This window comes from Phocoena phocoena, chromosome 21 (genome assembly GCF_963924675.1).
Source record: "Phocoena phocoena chromosome 21, mPhoPho1.1, whole genome shotgun sequence".
NCBI lineage: Eukaryota > Metazoa > Chordata > Mammalia > Artiodactyla > Phocoenidae > Phocoena > Phocoena phocoena.
In genome coordinates, this window is record NC_089239.1 from 7,997,108 (window position 1) to 8,017,020 (window position 19,913).

At 40.1% G+C, this 19,913-nt stretch overlaps 1 pseudogene; it reads left to right on the forward strand.

Moving 5' to 3' along the window:
- Positions 1 to 13,103: 13,103 nt before the first annotated feature.
- Positions 13,104 to 19,913, forward strand: part of LOC136141922 (dnaJ homolog subfamily C member 14 pseudogene) — a 32,353-nt pseudogene continuing 25,543 nt past the window's right edge.

The window sequence follows — 19,913 nt, forward strand, 5'->3', positions numbered from 1 at the left end:
TCCCACGTGCCACGGAGCAGCTGGGCCCGTGAGCTACAGATACTGAGCTCTGCGCGTCTGGAGCCTGTGCTCCGCAGCAAGAGAGGCCGCGACAGTGAGAGGCCCGCGCACCGCGATGAAGAGTGGCCCCCGCTTGCCGCCACTGGAGAAAGCCCTCGCACAGAAACGAAGACCCAACACAGCCAAAAATAAATAAATGAATAAATAAATTTATAAAAAAAAAAAAAAAAAGAACAAATGTCACAAATGAACAGCCTAACTTTATACCTTAAAGAACTAGAAAAAGGAGAAAAAACTAAACTCAAAGCTAGAAGGAAGAACATAGTAAATATTAGAGCAGAGAGAAATAAAATAGAGAATAGAAACACAACAGAGAAAATCAATGAAATCAAGATCCTTGTTTCTGCTTCAAAAAAATCAGAAAATTAACACTCTTTAGCTAGATTAACTTAACAAAAAAAGAGAAAAGTCTCCAATAAATAAAATCAGAAACAAAAGTGGGGACATTAATACTGACTTTACAGAAATAAAAATAGTCCCAAGGGACTACTATGAAGAATTACATGCCAACAAATTTGATAACCTGCAAGAAACGCACAAATTCCTAGATGCATACAACTTACTAAGTCTAATCATCGAGAAGTAGAAAATCTCAACAGACCACTAAGAAATAAGGATATATCATCAGCAATTAAAAAAAAAATTGCAACAAACAAGTTTCGGGCCAGATGGCTTCACTAGTGAATTTTACCAAACGTTTGAAAAGAATTAACAGAATCTCAAATTCTTCCAAAATGCTGAAGGGGAGGGAACATTTCCTAATTCACTCTGTGAGGCCAGAATGACCCTGATTCCAAAGCGGGACAAAGACGCTACAAGGAAAGAAAACTACATACCAATATTGCTAATGAACATTGATCCAAATATTCCCAACAAAATACCAGCAAACTGAATCCAACAGCATGTTAAAAAGATATGCCCATGATTAACAAGGGTTTATACCTGGAAGGCATGGTTGGTTCAACATACAAAAATTGATCGATGTGAAACACCACAATGACATAAAGAAAATTATTATTCCAAAAAAACATTTGAAAAAATTCAACACACTTTCATGATAAAAACACTCAACTAACTAGGAATTGAAGGAAACTACCTTAAAATAATAAAATTCATATATGAAAAACTCACAGCTAACATCATGCCCAATGGTGAAAGATGCAAAGTTTTTCCTCTTGCAGTAAGAATAAGACAAAAAGCCCTACTTTTGCCACTCCTATTTAACACAGGACTGGACGTCCTAGCCAGAGAAATTGGGCAAGAACAATAAAGAAAGAAAAGTCATCCAAATTGGAAAGGAAAAAGTAAAATATCTCAGTTCACAGACAACATGATCTTTTATGTAGAAAACACTAAAGATTTTTTAAAAACCTGTTAGAACTAATAAACTAATGCAGTGAAGTTGCAGGATACAAAGTCAACATGCAAAAATCAGCTGCATTTCTGTATGTGGACAGTGAACAACCCAAAGAGGAAATTAAGAAACAATTACATTCTCAGGAGCAACCCTAAGGATAGAATACTTAAGAGTAAACTTAACCAAGGAGTTAAGAGTCTTGTCCATTGAAACTACAGAACACTGCTGAAAGACATGAAAGAAAACAAATGGAAAAATATTCTGTGTTCCTGGACTGGAAGGCTCTGTATTGTTAAGATGCCAATACTACCCAAAGCAATCTACAGCCTTAACGCAATCCCTATAAAAATCCCAATGATGTTTCTTGCAGATGTAGAAAAATCTATTCTAAATTTTATGTGGATTCTTAAGGCACCCTGAATACCCAAAACAATATGGAAAGAGAAGAGCATGACTGGCAGTCTCACATTTAAATGCCCATCAGTAAGTGAGTGGATAAACGAAATATGTTTTTATATACGTAGAAAGGGATATTATTCAACCTTAAGAAGAAGGAAATTCTGACACACTCCATAACATGGATAATAAACCTTGATGATGTCATACTAAGTGAAATAAACCAATCACAAAAGGACAAATATTGTAATGATTCCACACATATGAAGTTTCTAGAATGGTCAAATTCTTAAAGACAGAGAGCGGTATGGCTGTTCCCAGCGTCCTGGGGAAGGGAGGAACGGGAAGTCAAGTTTAGCGGCTACCCAGTCCCAGTGTGGGATGGTGCAAGCAAGTTCTAGTGATGGGTAGTGGTGACGGCTGCATAACAATGCTGAATGTACTTAAGGCCACTGAACTGTGTGCTCAGAAATGGTTAAAACAACAAATTTTATGTCATGTATATTCTACCACAATTTTAACAAAATAACTCATTGGTGATGCTGAGTACTTTACATTGCAGCCTATCAGGAGGCACAAAATGACTAGTTGCCTCATTACTCATGAGAGTGACAAACATTTCTCCATTGTAAAGGTACGTTTTCTCCTTTACAACTGGGAATTCATCAGGGTGGCAGTATTTTCAGCACACCCACTTTTCACTTAATGATTTTAGCATTCACCAATGATCCTTGCCTGACTCGAGTATCTAGTTGGAGCTATTCAATGGTGGGGTTTTTCTCCCTGTCATTTCATCTATTATCATTAGCTGATTTTCTTTTATAATAAAATAGTGTTTCCTCACCAATTAGGGCCATTTGGTGACATTTCATACTCACTAAAAGTATAAATGCCTAATTAATTCTTTCTTGCTAATTTACTTTTAAAGAAGTTGGTGTAACTGTCATCTCCAGTGAAAGCTTTTTTTTTAATGTGTGTGTAATTTCAATCCACAATGAAATACAGATACATCTATATATCTACCTATCTGTGTGTGTGTGTGTGTGTGTGTGTGTGTGTGTGTGTTTCAGTGGACTGAAATTGTATATGTTCAACATGCTGCAATGAAATGCATTTATTATTATTACTTTTGCTCATATTGTTTCAAGTTTTGTCAATAGAAGCCCTTTCAACTGGGTCCTGGGTCCTTCTGACAGAACTCCATTGGTCTTTGAACGCCTCTTTGCTTTCTGGTACAAAAATATGTCCCAATACCTTGTACTTTCCCTATCAGATCTGAAGGCAGCCATTTTAAGAAAAGAACTCTGTCCCCTTTAGAGGAGAAGAGTATTTAGAGAACAAACTTTGGATATGAGTGGTACTCAGTTCTACTTGGATATTACTCCTCATCAGCCCTTCCATGAATGCATTATTTTTTTTTTAAATCTTGAGTTCATATAATTTTCATTTCAAGTTTAACATAACAAAAGATTTAACTTAATTTCTTGAACTTTAGATTTGCATCTCTTTTCCCATACATTGAAATCATGGCATATAATATGGAAATGACTATTTGTAGCATAATACAATATTCACAAGAAAGTTTCAAAATCATAAAATAAAATAAATATTACCACGGGTCTAAAACTACTGAATAAAGTTTAAGATTTCTTTGTACTTCTTTTAAAATAGGTTTATCAGTTTTTTAAAATTGTGGTAAGAACATTTAACATGAGCTCTACCCTCTCAGCAAATGTTTCGGTGTATAATGCAGTATTGTTCATCACAGGCACGATGCTAATGATTCTGTTGTGACATCTCTTAGTAAACGTCATACAGACTTAGCTTAGCCATGAAGTATTCCAAGTTTTCTCCAGAAGTCTTCAGCCTTTTTCATGTTACTCAGAGTGCCTGCTGTTGAACACACACTTATGAACTGCGGGACATCATAACTCTCTGTCTCAGGGTAGCCCCTACTTCTCAATAACCTGTTTCGCTGTGTAACCCGTGAGAAGAAGGGTTCACCAGTCCACACCTGGCATCCTCTGTTGCACCTGTTCTTAGGAATCTAGAATTGAAATCCACATGATTGATTTCTACCTTAAAATATCTCAGCATTGTGAGTCCTAAAGATTTTCTGAGCTTTAGGTTATCAAACTCTCTCTGTTCTTCTACTGTTAATTGACAGAGCAATTCTCATGAATCCTCACTGAGCCCGAACTGCCTAGTTCTGGGAATATAAGAAATTTTTTAAGTGATTGGATCATACTGGTTCAGTAACACTCGCACATGCAAGCACAGGCCTCTACCAAACATTGACTCCAACACTGACTATCTTGCTGAAATAGTGTTTCTAATTTGAGAAGGGAATCACATTTGATTCATTCCAGTGGCTTATATGATCAATACAGTAGAATCCTTGGCTTGTTAAAATATATTTTACATTTTAGGTTTCAGGAATTTTGTTCTTTTCAATATTTACTGCTTTAAACTTCAAGTGAAGAATATCTTAAAGCAAATTCTTTTTTTTTTCCTGGGAAAATGTATGTATTTTAAACCAAGAGTTCGTTGTTTTGGACATGAACTGGGGTTCCCAACTCTTCTTATCAAGCGTATAATCTCAACTATATGTGGAACTTAAAAACCTTGACCTCATAGAAACAGAAAGTTTCAAAATAATAAAATAAAATAAATATTACCACGGGAATAAAACTAACTAAATAAATATAACCAGGGGAATGGCGATTGCCAGGGCTTGAGGAGTTGGGGAAATGGTGAGATACTGGTCAAAGGGTGCAAATTTTCAGTTATAAGATGAATAAGATCCAGGGCTCCAGGGTACAGCGTGGTGACCATAGTTAACGATACTGTATTGGATACTTGAATGTTGCTATGAAATTAGAGCTTTAATGTTCTCACCATAACAACAGAAACAACAACAAGAAAATGGTAATTACGTGAACTAACCTTGTTAACTAACCTTACTGTGGTAAGCATTTAGCAATATATACATGCATCAAATCATCACCTTGTACACCTTAAACTCACACAATGTCATTATGTCAATTATACCTCAATAAAGCTAGAAAAACAGAATTCAGGAAACTTAAGGAAGAGGTAAACATAATTATTAATTTGGTCACCATTAAGGGATACTGCATTATAAAAGCTTATAACTCAACCAAAGACAGTGTGATCTCAAAGTCCTGAGTATTATTTCTTTAATAAAGAAGAAATCATTCAATTCAGTCCCTTCACGCCACCACCAAAAAAATACAAGAATCGACTCCTGGTAGGGGCTGCCCATGTTCTGAGGAACAGAAAATCTATATACACTGCATTTGTTGATGTTGTCAGCTTGACTACTCTACAAATGTGATTAAAGTCCAAATGAATTCCGAGTCTGAACAAAATGCAAGATCAGAAAGTTATCAGGTGACAGGAAAACTCAAAACTGGCTTCTGGTTTGGCAACTGTTCTGGGTTATGATTTCTTCTGGACTGGGCTACATCCTGAATAAATCCCAAATCCCATTTTATGCAAGAATCTAAGCTCCTACCTTGGTCTTCCATGTCCTTTGTTTTGCAGTTCAAAGTCAGGAGACAAATGAGGAGGATTAAATCCATTCAAAGCATGTGAAGAGAAGAGACCATTTTTTTCCCGGTGCATTTTTTAAAAGACGATAAGACCTATTAAGAGAGATTTGTATTCTGTCAGATTTATCTGAGAGAATGATATTCAACATTTCAACCCATTTTTGCTAACATTTCTGAAGAGAGTTTTTCCCCTTTAACATAGGGAGCTCATCTCTTTGGTTTAAAATCTTATGATGATGCCACAGACATCTGATGGACTAAATTAAACAAAGGAAAGAAACACTCCTTAAACAGGATTATCTAGAGTTGTGACTGAATATATATTACTTTACTATTTTAAACTTTACTTCACGCTTCTTCTATGCCACATATATTTTCTTCCTACTCATGCAGTCTTGAATTACAATGTGGAACACGGAACAGATCTTCTGGAATCCAGGAGGCTGAGGTTGCAGCAATAGACATTTCTCCTTACTATGTAAGTTTCTTCTTTCCCATTCTCAGAACCTGGGCTTTGAGGTGATTAGAGAGTCCAGTGGAGCTTCTGAGGACAGAATATGACCACGGTCCATGCATTTCCTTCAAGTTGGAAGGACAACCAGGGAGCTGTTGGTAGCCAGGGAGCTCCCGATTCTCCCTTGGGGAGAAGGTTAATCCTGGCAGAAATCTCTAGAGAGTGACTTGAAATCCTAACAGCCCTAACTATTTTCTCCATGGCATTTTATTCACCAGCGAGTACCTGTGGACTAGGAGATTTCTTTCTTGGGTTCTCTTCTTGAATTTAACATCTCTCGTAAGAATTAATTGCAGCAACTCAATACTAGCAAGTCACCAATGAATTACACAGCTATTTTCTGGGAAATTATAGAACAGAGATAAAGGGAAAATTAGAGTGATGGATTCTGAGTGGAGGAGCCTGTGTCACCATCTCAGGAGGGCCCTGGTACAGGTGACCCGCACACAGACAGCATCGGCAAGTGGAGATGAGCCAGTCAGAGGAGGGAGCGACAGAAACCTTCCAAAGACAAATCGGGCAGTTGTTGCCCCCTCCATGGGGCTGTGCGCTACACGCATGTGATGTTTGTGTAAAGTGGAGTGGGGCGCAGAATGGCTTTTTCCTACCAGCCCATAAATCAGAGGGCAAAGCCATCAGCCTAGGAGAGGAAAGGGCCTTTACCTTAATTTCATTTTCTTCCAGGGTTAAGAGGATATGGCCATTTTTGTTTAATCCTGTGGACAAGTGCCTCCTAATTCACCACTGTGGGCACTTGCAGTGGCTTAAGAGTAGAAGAGAACTGAAGAACTATGAACAGTGATGCAGGAATATCACATTTCAGAAAACTGTGGTAAGAGGTGAAAGACATGTTGAGACTCTCAGCTCAAGCAGACGGCCGGGCGCATGTCAGTGACCTAACGACACTGGGGGACCCCTGAGCTGCCCCCTCCTGCCTCTCTGCTCTTCGCAAGCATGGGCCTGGCTGCCCCTTTGCCTCACTACTTTTCATGCCTGCTATGTCCCCCGACCTGGACAGCAGCATGTTTTTCTGTAGTTAGAAGGTGTAGATCTGTTCCAGCCCTGCCTCTGACTCATTCCCAATGTGTACCTTTAAGGGACTATCTTCGTCTCTTTGAGAGATGGTACCAAGTGTTCATCACTCATGTTTTGGAGACATCGGCATCCTATTCCTATCATCTGAATAGTGTTTTCTGATTAACCAAGTCTTTTTAATAGTTCTTTCTTTCCTTTCTGCCCTTGTTCCCCCAAATTGGGGTATACTGAAATGTTTTCTGAACTCGTCTTTAACATGCTCTGTTCCATCAAAATCTATAAATCAGGTAAATATAAGCAATGAAACTAAAATGGTATATTTTACTCCATGTGTGCTTTATATTTTTTTTCTGTGACTGATGGATTGATTGATGTATTTTGGGCTTTAAACAAACAAAACTTTTCCTATTGCAGATCCATGGCTTTATTGTGTTTTCCTTTAAAGATTTAATAAAATCCTGCCTTTTAGCACTTGGTTTGGAGCTCCCAGCCCGATAACAAAAGAAAACAAAAAACCTATTAACCTTGTTCAAAACGGTTACAATATAAGTTTCTTCCTCAAATAGATATGCTGCTCCAGACTGAATAGTCGCCCTGGAAAACTTTACAGCCCTGCTAGACAGCTGTCAGCAGTGAGAAGTAAGGGGATTTAAGCTCAGGAAGTGAGAACATATTGACGTCAACCACAGTATCGTGAAGCTGATGAGAACTTGCCTCTTTAATATTCAGAGCAATGGGCCTGACATGAAGGAAAAAAAAAAAAAAACACATATATTTTCCCAGTAAATGGGACAAATTACCCCTTGGATCTAAAATCACACCCATTCACATTGACCCGGATGATAAGGTAGAACTTCCAAATCAGCCCTAGGAAGATAGTGAGCGAAACTGTTAGTGTTGATATTTTCCAACTATTCTCAGTATGCATGTACCTTAGAATTCTTGAACCTATACTTAGTGCATTTGACTTTGCATTTTCCTCCAAAGAAAATGATCACTATTTACCAATATTTATGGCATTATGAAATAAACAGGAATTGGGTCAGCCTCCTTCATACTCTGGGATCTAGCATGGTATTATATGTTTGTTAAGAGATTGCTAATTCCCTTCCCCCAACATCTGGTCTCCTCTTGTTTAAATAGGGCACTCTGATTTTCAGCTAAGCACACTGCAGCCCAGAATAAAAGACTCTACCCCCAACCTTCTTTACCAGCTAGAAATGGCAAAGGGATGAATCTTTACCAAGAAGATGTATGTGGAAATGTGTGGAATTGTGGAAAGGCTACTTGAAAAGTGCTGTCTCAGATGAGAGAGGACCCCTCTGCGCTCTTCTGTCATTTCTCCTTCTTCTTACTCAACACAGTCACGCACATCACAAGGTGACCTTGAAAAAAAAAAAAAAAAACAAGAAAAAAAAAGCATAGGCTGAAAATGGTGAGATGAAAAGTCAGGAGACCAAAGTCCTGATAGTGCCGTGGAACTCTCTCCTAGCCCAGAGCTGCTGACTCAGGACTTTCTCTATGCAAGAAAGAAATTTCTCTCTTATTGAAGCCACTGGTTGGTTGTTTGCTACATGAAGGTAAATCCTAAATTTTAAATATAAAGAATGTCAATAACAGTGCTGTGAAGGGTCATACTGGAGCTTGAAATAAGAGGAAATTCAGTAATACTGATCCTGTCTTTATTTAAAAGTTCTGACATTTTGTTTACATGGATTTTTGGCATACATTTTGATTTTTTAAATATTGCATTGGGATTCCCACTTCTGAGAAGATAAATTAGACAATTTCCCCTATTCCCCCTAAGTACAACTAAAAACCTTTGTGTTATATGTAATTATATGTAAACAACGGACTTTGGATTATACTGATGTGTCAATGTAAGTTCGCCAACTGTAAACAATGTACCCCTCTTGGGGGGATATTGATAAAGGGAGAGGCTGTGCGTGTGTCAGGATAAGGAATATATGGGAATCTCTGTACCTTCTACTCACTTTTGCTGTGAACTGAAAACTGCTCTAAAAAATAAAGTCTATTTTAAGAAAACCTGATAGAACTGAAAGGAGAAATAGAAGACATAATTATACGTGGAGAAATCAGCACCCTTCTTTTAATAATGAATACAATGCTTGGACAGAAAATCAGCATGAATGTGGAAAACCTCAACATGACCAACGATCAGGATAGAATCCATTTTCATAGAAAATAAACGACATTTGGCCCATAAATCCAGCATCAATAAATTTAAAGAAAAATTAATTCAGATTGCATTGTCCAACTACAAATGAATTATATATAACCCCTTAATATACTTATTAAAATCAATATATTTAGCTCTCCTCATTCCCCAAATTCTTTCCAAAGATAATAAAAATTAAGGACATGCCTTTGGGGACTGATTTAAAAATTAATCAATTAGTAAGTATTATTTAATAAAAATGTCACATTAATTGTATTAAGTGTGTACAACACACTAGACAATGTATACATGTTAACTATTTTAAAAGTTTTAAACAAACCTTCATAGAGGACATTTGCCACTTAAGGTAACAAATCGGGAGGAGACATCAAAGTTCACTGTTGTGTGTCCTAATACCGAACTCTAAACAGCTGCATCAAATAGAAGATATGAACTTTGAATGACCCCAGTGTTCTAGATACTTACAGACCTAACTGAAGACACTGTCCATAAAAATGAACAATGAGGCTTATTTCAACCAATTGTGCTGGATCCACGGGCTCATTCTGTTCTATCTACAATGCTAGTCTTCAGTTAACAAGTATCTCTGACACAGCCACCATTAACTCTGACTTTCAGGCACTTAAAATCCCTTTATTTCTTTTTCTATCCGATGAACAACTAAGTGAGTTTCTTCACTGCTGTACGTTCCCTTGTTGGCAAGTTAACAGAGTCAGAAGTGCAATTTTTAAAAACGATATAGTTTTTCCTTCTCTTCTTTAGTCTGTCAGATTCTAAGCCCAAAGCTCTTGTATTCATCCTATACTGCCTCTGTGTGCCCAGCACTTTCATGGGCTATGAACAAGGCACATACTTATGAACTCCAGTCCTGACCCCTCATGAGGCTATTCATCTGTTGAAGTAAATAGAGATGAAAATAATAACATGAAAAATATTTGAAGAAAACAGAAGATGTAATTGCTGAAGAGTGGAAGATGCAGAAAGCACTGGGGCCTTTACAGTAGAAGAAAAAGAGCAAAGAAAGAGACTCCAGGCAGGGATGTAGAAAATAAGTAACACCAAGTGCACTAATGTTCCTGTATCAGAGGTTGATCAAGTTGTGGGGTCAGGTGTGGCTGAAGTTAGCATAAGGGATTTGTACTTTATTCTCCAACCTGATACACAAGGGGAATGTGCCCTATTCATCTCAGTAACAGAAGCAGACATAACAGTGGTCCTCAAAAAAGGGCTAGGATGGGAGAGGAGGTTAAAAACTGACCACAGATTCACTGCCATAAGTCAGGGGCATCTACTGGAGACCTTTGAACTGGGAGTGACGTGTAGTGACAGTGGTGTTTTTAAGAGATTAATAAGAAAAGGAGAAGAGGGACAGTAGGAAGAGGGATGAAAAAATGATTACGTATTTTAATCAAACCCAAAATTTGTTCTGAGTTGCTTATGTTGTTCAAAGAAGTAGAGTGTGGAATTAGACGTGCTGAAGTGAAATGAAAGAAAGAAGTCCTCTGATGGAATGTGAGCTCTGTGACACAGAGCTGGGGTGTCTTGTCACAGCTCTGTCTGGAGAGCTTGGGTCAGTGCCTGGCACACCACAGATACACAATAAATATTTTTTTAAATAAATGAAAGTTAAATGATTGAATTAAAACAACACTGGAGAACTTCTGGGTTGGTTTTGTAATATGAGAATCTGGCAAATCCAGGAAAGTTAAATTATCCTACATTGGGCTTTCTTTGATACTAGTGTCCCTAGTTATCTGAGTGGGAACTAAATTTGAGGAAATAGAATCTTTTAATTTTTGAGTATCTTACCCTGATTCTGAGATTTTATTTTATTATGGAGAGTTAGAAAGTGTTTTAACAACTAAAACTAGTAGTTTCAGCAAAAGTCAGGTCCCTGAGTCATCCAAGCTACTGTCTTGATGTTGAGACTACTTGCTCAGAAATAAAAAGGCATTTAATATTCAGGATCTGATCTTGGATTAGATCAGCATGATCCAGACAACTACTGACCTAAAAACCTTTCCTTTCATAGCAAGCTCACCTGAATTCACTAGTATTCAACCTCGTACACAAGAATCACCTGGGGAACTTCAAATACCCGGGCCTGCAGCCACCCTCAAGTATCCAGGTATCATTTGGTTTGGAAGTGGGGCCTGGACATCAGTAGTTTTTGAAAGTTGCCAGGTGATTCTAATACAAAGCCATAGTTAAGGACCGTTCCCAGGTGACTTCATCTCCTGATACCCCACCTTCCTAGTGCACACACCAAACTGCACCACATGCCTCATTTTTCTCTGAAGGCACCAAGCCCTTTTACGTTTTTGTGTCATTACTCATACTGTCCCTTGTCATTCTTACTTCATCCAGTGAATAAAATTTATTGTCTTTGCGACCTGGATTAAATCCAGTTCCTCCATGACAGCTACTCTGTTTGCGCGGCCAACTCTGGCATAACCCATTCCTCTCTATTTGATGTCACCACAGCTCTCAGCTGACTTGTTTACTGTTGTTCATTTAATTCCCTCAGTAGGTTCTGAGCTTGCGGAAGGCAAGAAACACAGTGCATTTCCTGTAGCATCCTGATCGCTTGTCAACAATGGTAAACAATTAGTATGTATTTGATGGAACGAAAATTGAGAATATAATACGGAGTAATTTCCATGTTATGTTAAAGTCCCATCCAAAGTTTTGTTTTAAAGCACCCTTTGTATGCATTTTATATATCACGACACAGAACTGAAAACTGAAGGTCCTATTTTCTGGTCTGGGAAACCCTTAGATTTCCCTGAACTTAAGTTTCTTCATCTTTGAAATGAGAGAACTGTTCCAAATAATTTCTATACTCTCGTAGATTTTGAAAGCAATTCGCAGGATATAAAATTATCAAATAGCCTAATGGGGTGGTAAGAAAACGTGCAACTTCCTCTTTGTAAGTTATTTATATGCTAAATGCATATTAACCTCCTGAAATCATATCTTCATGGACTGGAACATCTCTGAAGCACAGAAAATCAAGATATTTGCTGACCTGTCAATCCTTTAATAAGCATCAATCACTTAATGGATGCATACCAAATGGCAGGGAAGTCACGGATGATCTGGTATTGTAGGTGTCTACTTCACTTATTGATCATTTATCATCAAGCTGCAATAGTATTAACATATGCTGTACTCATACTAACAGTGTTTGTTTGACAAACAACATTGATTTCCCCTTCATTACCCTAAAAGGTGAGTGCTAAGTGAAACTAATTTCAGAGGGACCACATCACTTACTCTGAGTGAACACATGGGTCCTCACTCTAGAACAGAGAATTCCCAGTAGGAGGAGAATACTGTAGAGCACTTACTGAGCACTTTCTATGTACCCTACACTGTACCCTATTTGTTCTCCCTCTATATAATTTTATACTCATTAAGATGGCAAGATTTATTTAAAGATTTTATAATGAAAAATTTTAAACATGTAAAAAGGTTGACAGCATAATGTACTGAACATCCATGTACCTATCACCTAGATTTAATAATTTGTTAACATTTTGCCTTTAGCTATTTTGCTCTAGGTTTTTAAAACCAAATTACAGATATCATGACACTTGACCCCAAACTCCTTAGGTTACATCTCAAAAAAAAAAGCATAGGGCTTCCCTGGTGGCGCTGTGGTTGAGAGTCCGCCCGCCGATGCAGGGGACACAGGTTCGCGCCCCGGTCAGGGAGGATCCCACATGCCGCAGAGCGGTTGGGCCCGTGAGCCATGGCCGCTGAGCCTGCGCGCCCGGAGCCTGTGCATAGTTCCTGAAATAACCATTCACAATACCACTATAGCACCAAAATATAGAAATATTTCCTTAATAGCATCTAATATCAAATTCACATTAAAATGTTCCCAATAATACTCAAAGCGTGTGATATTAAAAAATACACACCGTCCAAAGCAGTTCCGGCCGGGCGTGAGCGAGGGGCGTCATGGGTAAGCGTGGGGCCCACGTGCGCGTTCACGGTCAGGGCCGGGCAAAGCCTGCGCAGCCTCAGGCTCCTCCGTCCGCCCCGGGATCGGGGGCGGGGTCAGAGGTTGTCCGGAAAGCCGGACGGCCCGCTTCGCGTCGCCAGGCCGCCGCGGTCGCTCCAACGCCCGCGTGCAACCCGGCGAAGGAGGGACAAGCGGCGCGCGCCTGGCCAAGCCAGTCCCCGCGGCACGCGGCGAGGACGGCCGCGGTGAGGCGGCACCCGCCCCGCAAGAGCGACAGGCGCGCCTCCCTTACCGTCTCGACCCCACAAGGGAGCTGCTCACCGCAGCGGGCTCCCGAGAGCACGAAGGCACCGCTCAGCCCCCGGCACCAGAGGGGCGACTGTGCAGGGGCACTGCCTGGGGCGGACACGCTCCCGCACCAACGGGGGCGCGCAGGCGGCGGCGGGCCCGCCCCGCCCCGCCCCGCCCCGCCCACCACCGCGGGGAGGGCCGCTTGCGAGGCACTTGAAGAGGAGTTGAGAAGCGAGAGTGCCTGCTGCTCAGAGGACCCCGGCCCCTTCCACGCCGTGAGGCAGGGGCGGGAGACCGAGAGTCCGGCCGGATGCCACACCCCGCCTTCCACGGCGGACAGGACGAAGAGCGGCCCTGTTGGCCATGAACGTCCGTTCCTCGTCCGGCCTGGGAGAGCAGGACATCACCACATGGATCGATGGGCAGGTTAATTATTTTTGACAACAGTTATTTGTTGTGGAAGTTATACATCATAGTACAGCACTTTAGGGGGCGTGTCAGGGGCTTGATATCCCCCTATTTATGATGTCAGGATTGATCATGGGTGATGAGGTGAGCGAGACACAGAGAACTTATTACATGCTCAAGTTGTCAAGAGGTCATAGCTAATAACGAGTGGAGTCAAAATTTGAACATGACCTGAAACCTTTCCCCCGCCAAGAATCTACTAAAAAATGACACTTGGCACTTTATCTTACCACTGAGGACGTGATGACTGTGTTAAAGGAGAACGAAAAATGTGACCTGAACAGTTAGGAAAGGCTTTGAGGATTTAAACTGGGTGTTCAGCCTCTGTGGGATACCAGTAGGTATTAAGAAAGATGGTGACTTCATGCATCAATATGGAATGGCTCATGCCATTGCAGAAAGGTTTCTTGAGTGTTCTGCTAAGTAGTTAGTTATTTAGTTAGTTATTAGTTACTCTGAAGGGCATATTACTCCATCTGTCAAGGTAATGTCTTCTCTTGGTGCCATCACAGCCCAAAGAAAAGCCAACGGGAAATTCAATCCTATCCTTAGGTATAGTGCTAGAATGCAGGGCGGGGGGCAAATGCTAGCGTTGTGGTAGACCAGGATATGAGTAGAGTTGATGTTAACAAAATTGGATAAGTGGTCTGGCTCTGCTAACTACCCCCTGGGACTCTGGCAAGCCTCACTGTATAAATGAGAAAGATAATAACTTTTTAGATTGGGATCCCTGGAGACAATCTGTGAGATGGGCAGTTGAATGCTGAAGGTTCACTGGGAAGTAACACCTGGAATTCATACCTTTTAGGAAGTGAAAAAGCATTACTGGACAGGAAGAGAAGCAACCTGCAATGTGCCTGTAAGCCTGGAACTAAGATAATAGGTACATCAGCTGTACTTCAATAAGAAAGAGAAAATCTTGACTCCTCAGACTGCCTCGAAATCTCCGAGACTGCAGAAGTGACTCACTTCCCTCAGCTGAAGACTAGTGCTCCCCATTTGTTTGAAGACTGTACAGAGACCTTTGTCTTTCATGGCAACACCCCCTCCCCCTTAAAATCTCCCGTCATGCCCCTTGATAGCCCTCGTTGGCAGAGGTAGAATAACTAGGATCAAGTCGTAAGATATCTGCCCAGGAAGTGGACACTGTAAGGGAGGAAAGGGCCTATACACTGAAGGAGCTAAGGATTTCGTTGGCAAGAGCACGGGGCATACATGTGGGACTGCCACCCACAGTAGGTACTATATCAGAGGAGCAGACTTAAGAGTTATCTGATTTTATGAAGAATTTATAGACATGGACACATAGTAGTTAATGCCCTGGTGAGGACCATAGGAGGATATCCTGATAGGATGCTCCTGAAAGCTTGGAGAAAGCTAAGGCCCACACTAAGTTAAAGTGAAATACTAGAACTTCCATGGCACACAGTGGAAGGAGGGATCAAAATGCCCAGAGAAATGAGCATGTTGGAGGAAGGCCAACTGCATTCTAGAGTGTCTGAAAGACACTACAGTTCCCAAAGCAAGAAGGAATACACTGGAGAATTGGGCAAAAATCTCATGGAAAGCTGAGTGCTACTCTGCCTTCTGCAGGCCAGGGAAGAAGAGCAGGAGATGTTACACAGCTGGGCTCCTTGATAGCAATGGGATAATAGGATCTGATGTTGTGGAGTCCAGGTGGCTGCACTTAGTAGAGTCCAGTCAAGTGGGCACAATTATTGTAATCAGTTTCAAGGTCTGAGCAGTAGCAGAGAGGCCTGGCCTGTAGGGAGTTCTGAAAATGGTTACTAGGACACGGTATTCTTGGGGGCAAGATAGACAGGCAGCCACCAAGAACAATACCTATTTTATACAACAAATAAGTCAAGAATAGATGCTCAGGAGGCTGAGGAAAGCTACCCCATATGATGCTAAGTGGTCAGCATCCTTGCTTAGTTTCCAGATGTGAGCCAGTTCTTGGGCCCAGAATCCATTTAATGGAGAAGAGGTGGGTCGAGATGAAGGATTCTCAACACTGGCAAGAACATACCTTAGGGATTACCCAATCTTCCCCGGAGGGACCTACCACCATGTTCTCAGGTAAATGTATGCAGAGGAAAGAGAAATAGCACGTAGGCCTTTCAAGAACTGTTAGATACTGGGTCCACGCTGACATTGATATCTGGGGTACAAAGTTATCCTGCCCCCCATTAGAGTGGTTCAGATAATATGTGGAATCTTGACCCAGGCCTGGCTCGTAGTGGGTCTGCTAGGTTCCCATCGTGGTTAGGAGCAGTATTCCCAAGTGGGAATACGCTGGCTTCAGAACCTGAAGATATCTAACAGGCATTGTGTTTCCTTTTTAGTGATAGAAGGTACCACTTCTTCTACTTTGGAGAGAATATCCTAGCACAACCCAGACCACCAAGTCCCTAATAACATTACTAACAGGGGAGCCCTTAGTGTTCACAGGGTTTACTTTCCATCCTCTGAAGCCCATTCTTACCGAGGCCCCCAATGTCATTGCCATTTTTTGTCCCTCTTTGATCAATTAACATTATATCAATAGAATGGACCAATGTAGTATTCTGTGAAAAGGCCAGATAGTCCAGGGCCATTTGGAGGGTGGAAGGGATGACAACTGGCAGTGTGAATGTATTCTGTGGTCAGTCAATCCCAGGGGAGCAAGATCTGTTTCTGAACCTCTTTTCTGATAAAGAGGAAAAATAAAGCATTTGCCAGATGAATAGCATGGATGCTCTTTGGAGGTGGCCACAGGCCACATTCTGGAAGGAAGCAAAATCTTAGGTGTGGAAGCTCCCTGAGGTCAAGGCCAATGCCGCAAGAGGAGCGCAGCCATGAGCAGCCAGAACTAATACTCCCCTGTGGCTGCGGAGTGGGTGATGGGTCCTGACAAGGAGATCTGAGTGGGGACCACAGTAGCTATTACAATAACTAATTCCCATAGTCTTAGTGAGAATAAGTTATGTAAAACCCAGAAAGCATTATTAAGATTTTAATATTACATTTAGTTACTGGATTGGAGGAGAAGAAATCTAAATCTATTAAGTAATTTACTTTTTGGAAAGTTCTATTATTCCTATCAGTAACTTTTTCCTTATTGAAGTGGATCAGAAACCCAGAGTGTTTAGCAAGATCTTCATATTTTTTTCCAGTTACTACATACTTTCAGTGTGTGTATTTTAAGTTAATTTGACCTTGTCACTTGAAAAGGGTTCTCACTTGGATGCTGGAATCAATATATAGATGTGAATAGCCTTGTCCATACACAGAATGCTGACACTTTCCAGCAGGGGGAAAGACTTACCAATAAGAATTCAACACAGAGGACCTGGCCGACTTTTGCAGATAGGAGGAGCAGCAACCTGAATTAAGGCTTGTCTGTAACAGTGTTCCAGCCAGGACTAAATGCAATAATACACATATTGATTGACCTCGCTCCTCCAGCCTCGCAGTTTGTATGGTGGCGCAGATTAGAACAATTTGATTTCTTTGTTTCTGCCTTCTGTAGTGCAGACGATTTCCCTTGGCCCTTGGGCAGCATTTCCAAGAGGCAGAACAGCTCATCTTAAAGAAGTCTTATCATAGACTTTGCCTTGGTGAATAAAGAATAAAATCTCACTCTGTCCGGCTTTCCCACATGCTTGGGATCTAAATGTTGGAGAAGCAATTCACAGTTTCCCTAGGTCTCAGTCCTACTGTTTTGAAATGAAGAAGTTGAACCCATGATAACTGTGGACACTTTCATCTCTGAAATTGTTCTCAAGGTCCTGATATCATCTTTCTGTACTTAGGTTATCCTAAAATTGACTTGCACTACCATTGGCCAATGCATCCCACATTCAGTGGTGTTTGAAACAAAATCATAGTATTATTATTATTTTATAAAAGTAATACATGATTTTCAGAAATAAGTGTCTCCAGATGTAGAGAATGGACTTGAGGACATGGGGAGGGGGAAGGGGAAGCTGGGACTAAATGAGAGAGTGGCATGGACATATATACACTACCAAATGTAAAATAGATAGCTAGTGGGAAGCAGCCACATAGCACAGGGAGATCAGCTCGGTGCTTTGTGACCACTTAGAGGAGTGGGATAGAGAGGGTGGGAGGGAGAGAGACGCAAGAGGGAAGAGATACGGGGATATATGTATACGTATAGCTGATTCACTTTGTTATAAAGCAGAAACTAACACACCATTGTAAAGCAATTATACTCCAATAAAGATGTTAAAAAAAAAAAAAGCATCTCTAGGAATCCAAACACTTAAAAGTAATGGTTAAAGCACAAAATTGCCAATTGAAACTAGGAACTAGGGAAGTAGTGTTCCTTTCCCCAAACTCATTTGTGAAAGGAAGCTGGGAAAAGCTACTGCGGATAGTTACCAGAATCTGTGACTTCCATGAGGCTGTATCTTTAGAGAGGGGATGAAAGGACATAGATGTAGACTTAAGACCAAATTCGAGACAAACCACCCATGGGCACAGTTATGAGATCTATGATATCTTAAGATCACTAATATAAGACTAAGTTCTGAGCTGAGAGCTTGGAAGAAACTGAGTAAAGACAGAGACTGCCAACTAGAGAGTAGGCGTAAGTGAAGAGTAAAAAGGAGATATTCTCCCCTCCACATGTAGCCGCAAACCACAATCCCAAACACAAGTAAACAATTCACGCTAAGAAAAAATACGAAATGTCAATAACCAGAACCTAAATGTTCTCTAGATGATATTAAACAAATAAAACATTCTAAGAAATTTCTATAAATGTTCACATAATCAGGGAGTTAACTGTATAGTGAGTATCAATGGAAAAGAAAAAAACACAGGCATGAAACAAGAACAAGTAGAAAAATTAGAAATGTAGTTACTGAAGTACATATTTTTTTAAAAACTAGTTAAACTCTAGACTGAACACAGGCATAAAACTAGTAAACTGAGAGGTAGTACTTAGGGAATTATGTAGAATATGTGGAGAGACAGAGATTTTCAAAAATACATACTGCATACTTAAGAGGCATGGGGCACAAATGTTGAGACACCAACATATATATGAAAAAATTTTAATAATAAAAGGATAGAGGAGCTTCCCAAGAAATCATATTTGGAGACATAATGGGTAAGGATTTTCCATATTAAAATCAGATGAGTTTCAGGTTGAAATTGCGGTCTGTATGATGAGAAGGATGAAGAAACATAATCTGTAGACACAATGCAGTGAAACTGCAGACCACCAAGGAAAGAGGGCCTGTTGAAAAGCTACCAGAAAACTGAATGAAAAGAGAGGGAATTGGCTCTCTTCTTAACGGAGATGGAGGGGGTCTTGGTCTATTTGGTGGTATTTAATTATGTTTTCCATAAATAGGTAAAACTATACTATACTGTTTAGAGGTATAATACCCCTGGTAAAACTCCTCTAATTAAAAAAACCCTCAAAACGTGACAATCTTAAATGTCAAGATATTGGTTACTTCTCGAGAGAAGAGAAGAGACGGGGATTGGGACCGGACACATCATTAGCTTCTAAGATGCTGGTGATATTTTATGGGTTGGCTGAGATAGTAGTTATATGGGTACTTACCTTCCTTAAACAAGGTATAAATATTTAATGCACCTTTCTGAATGTGTGATATATCTGAAATATTTTAAATGTGGAAATTTAAAAAATTCCTACCAGAAATGGCAGATTTCTAACTAAAAACAAAAAAAGTAGACTGACAGTTTTCTCAACAGTATAATAAAAGGCAGAAGACAATGTAGTATCTTTCTAGTTTGAAGGAAACATGCTCGACAACTCAGAATTTTATACCCACCTATAACTTACCATTTAAAAAATAAGGGGTAAAGTGAAGACATTTTCAAATAGACAAAGATTAAGAAAGTTAACCATTCATTCATAATCTCTCTCTGAAAGATATTTTAAAAGTAATACTTCAGCATGAAGGAAAGGAAATGCTGAGGAAAAAAAGCAAGAATGCAAGAAATAACAGTGACAACGACATAAATAAAATAGAATCATAAATTTGGTTAACTGGTAAAAATTACTA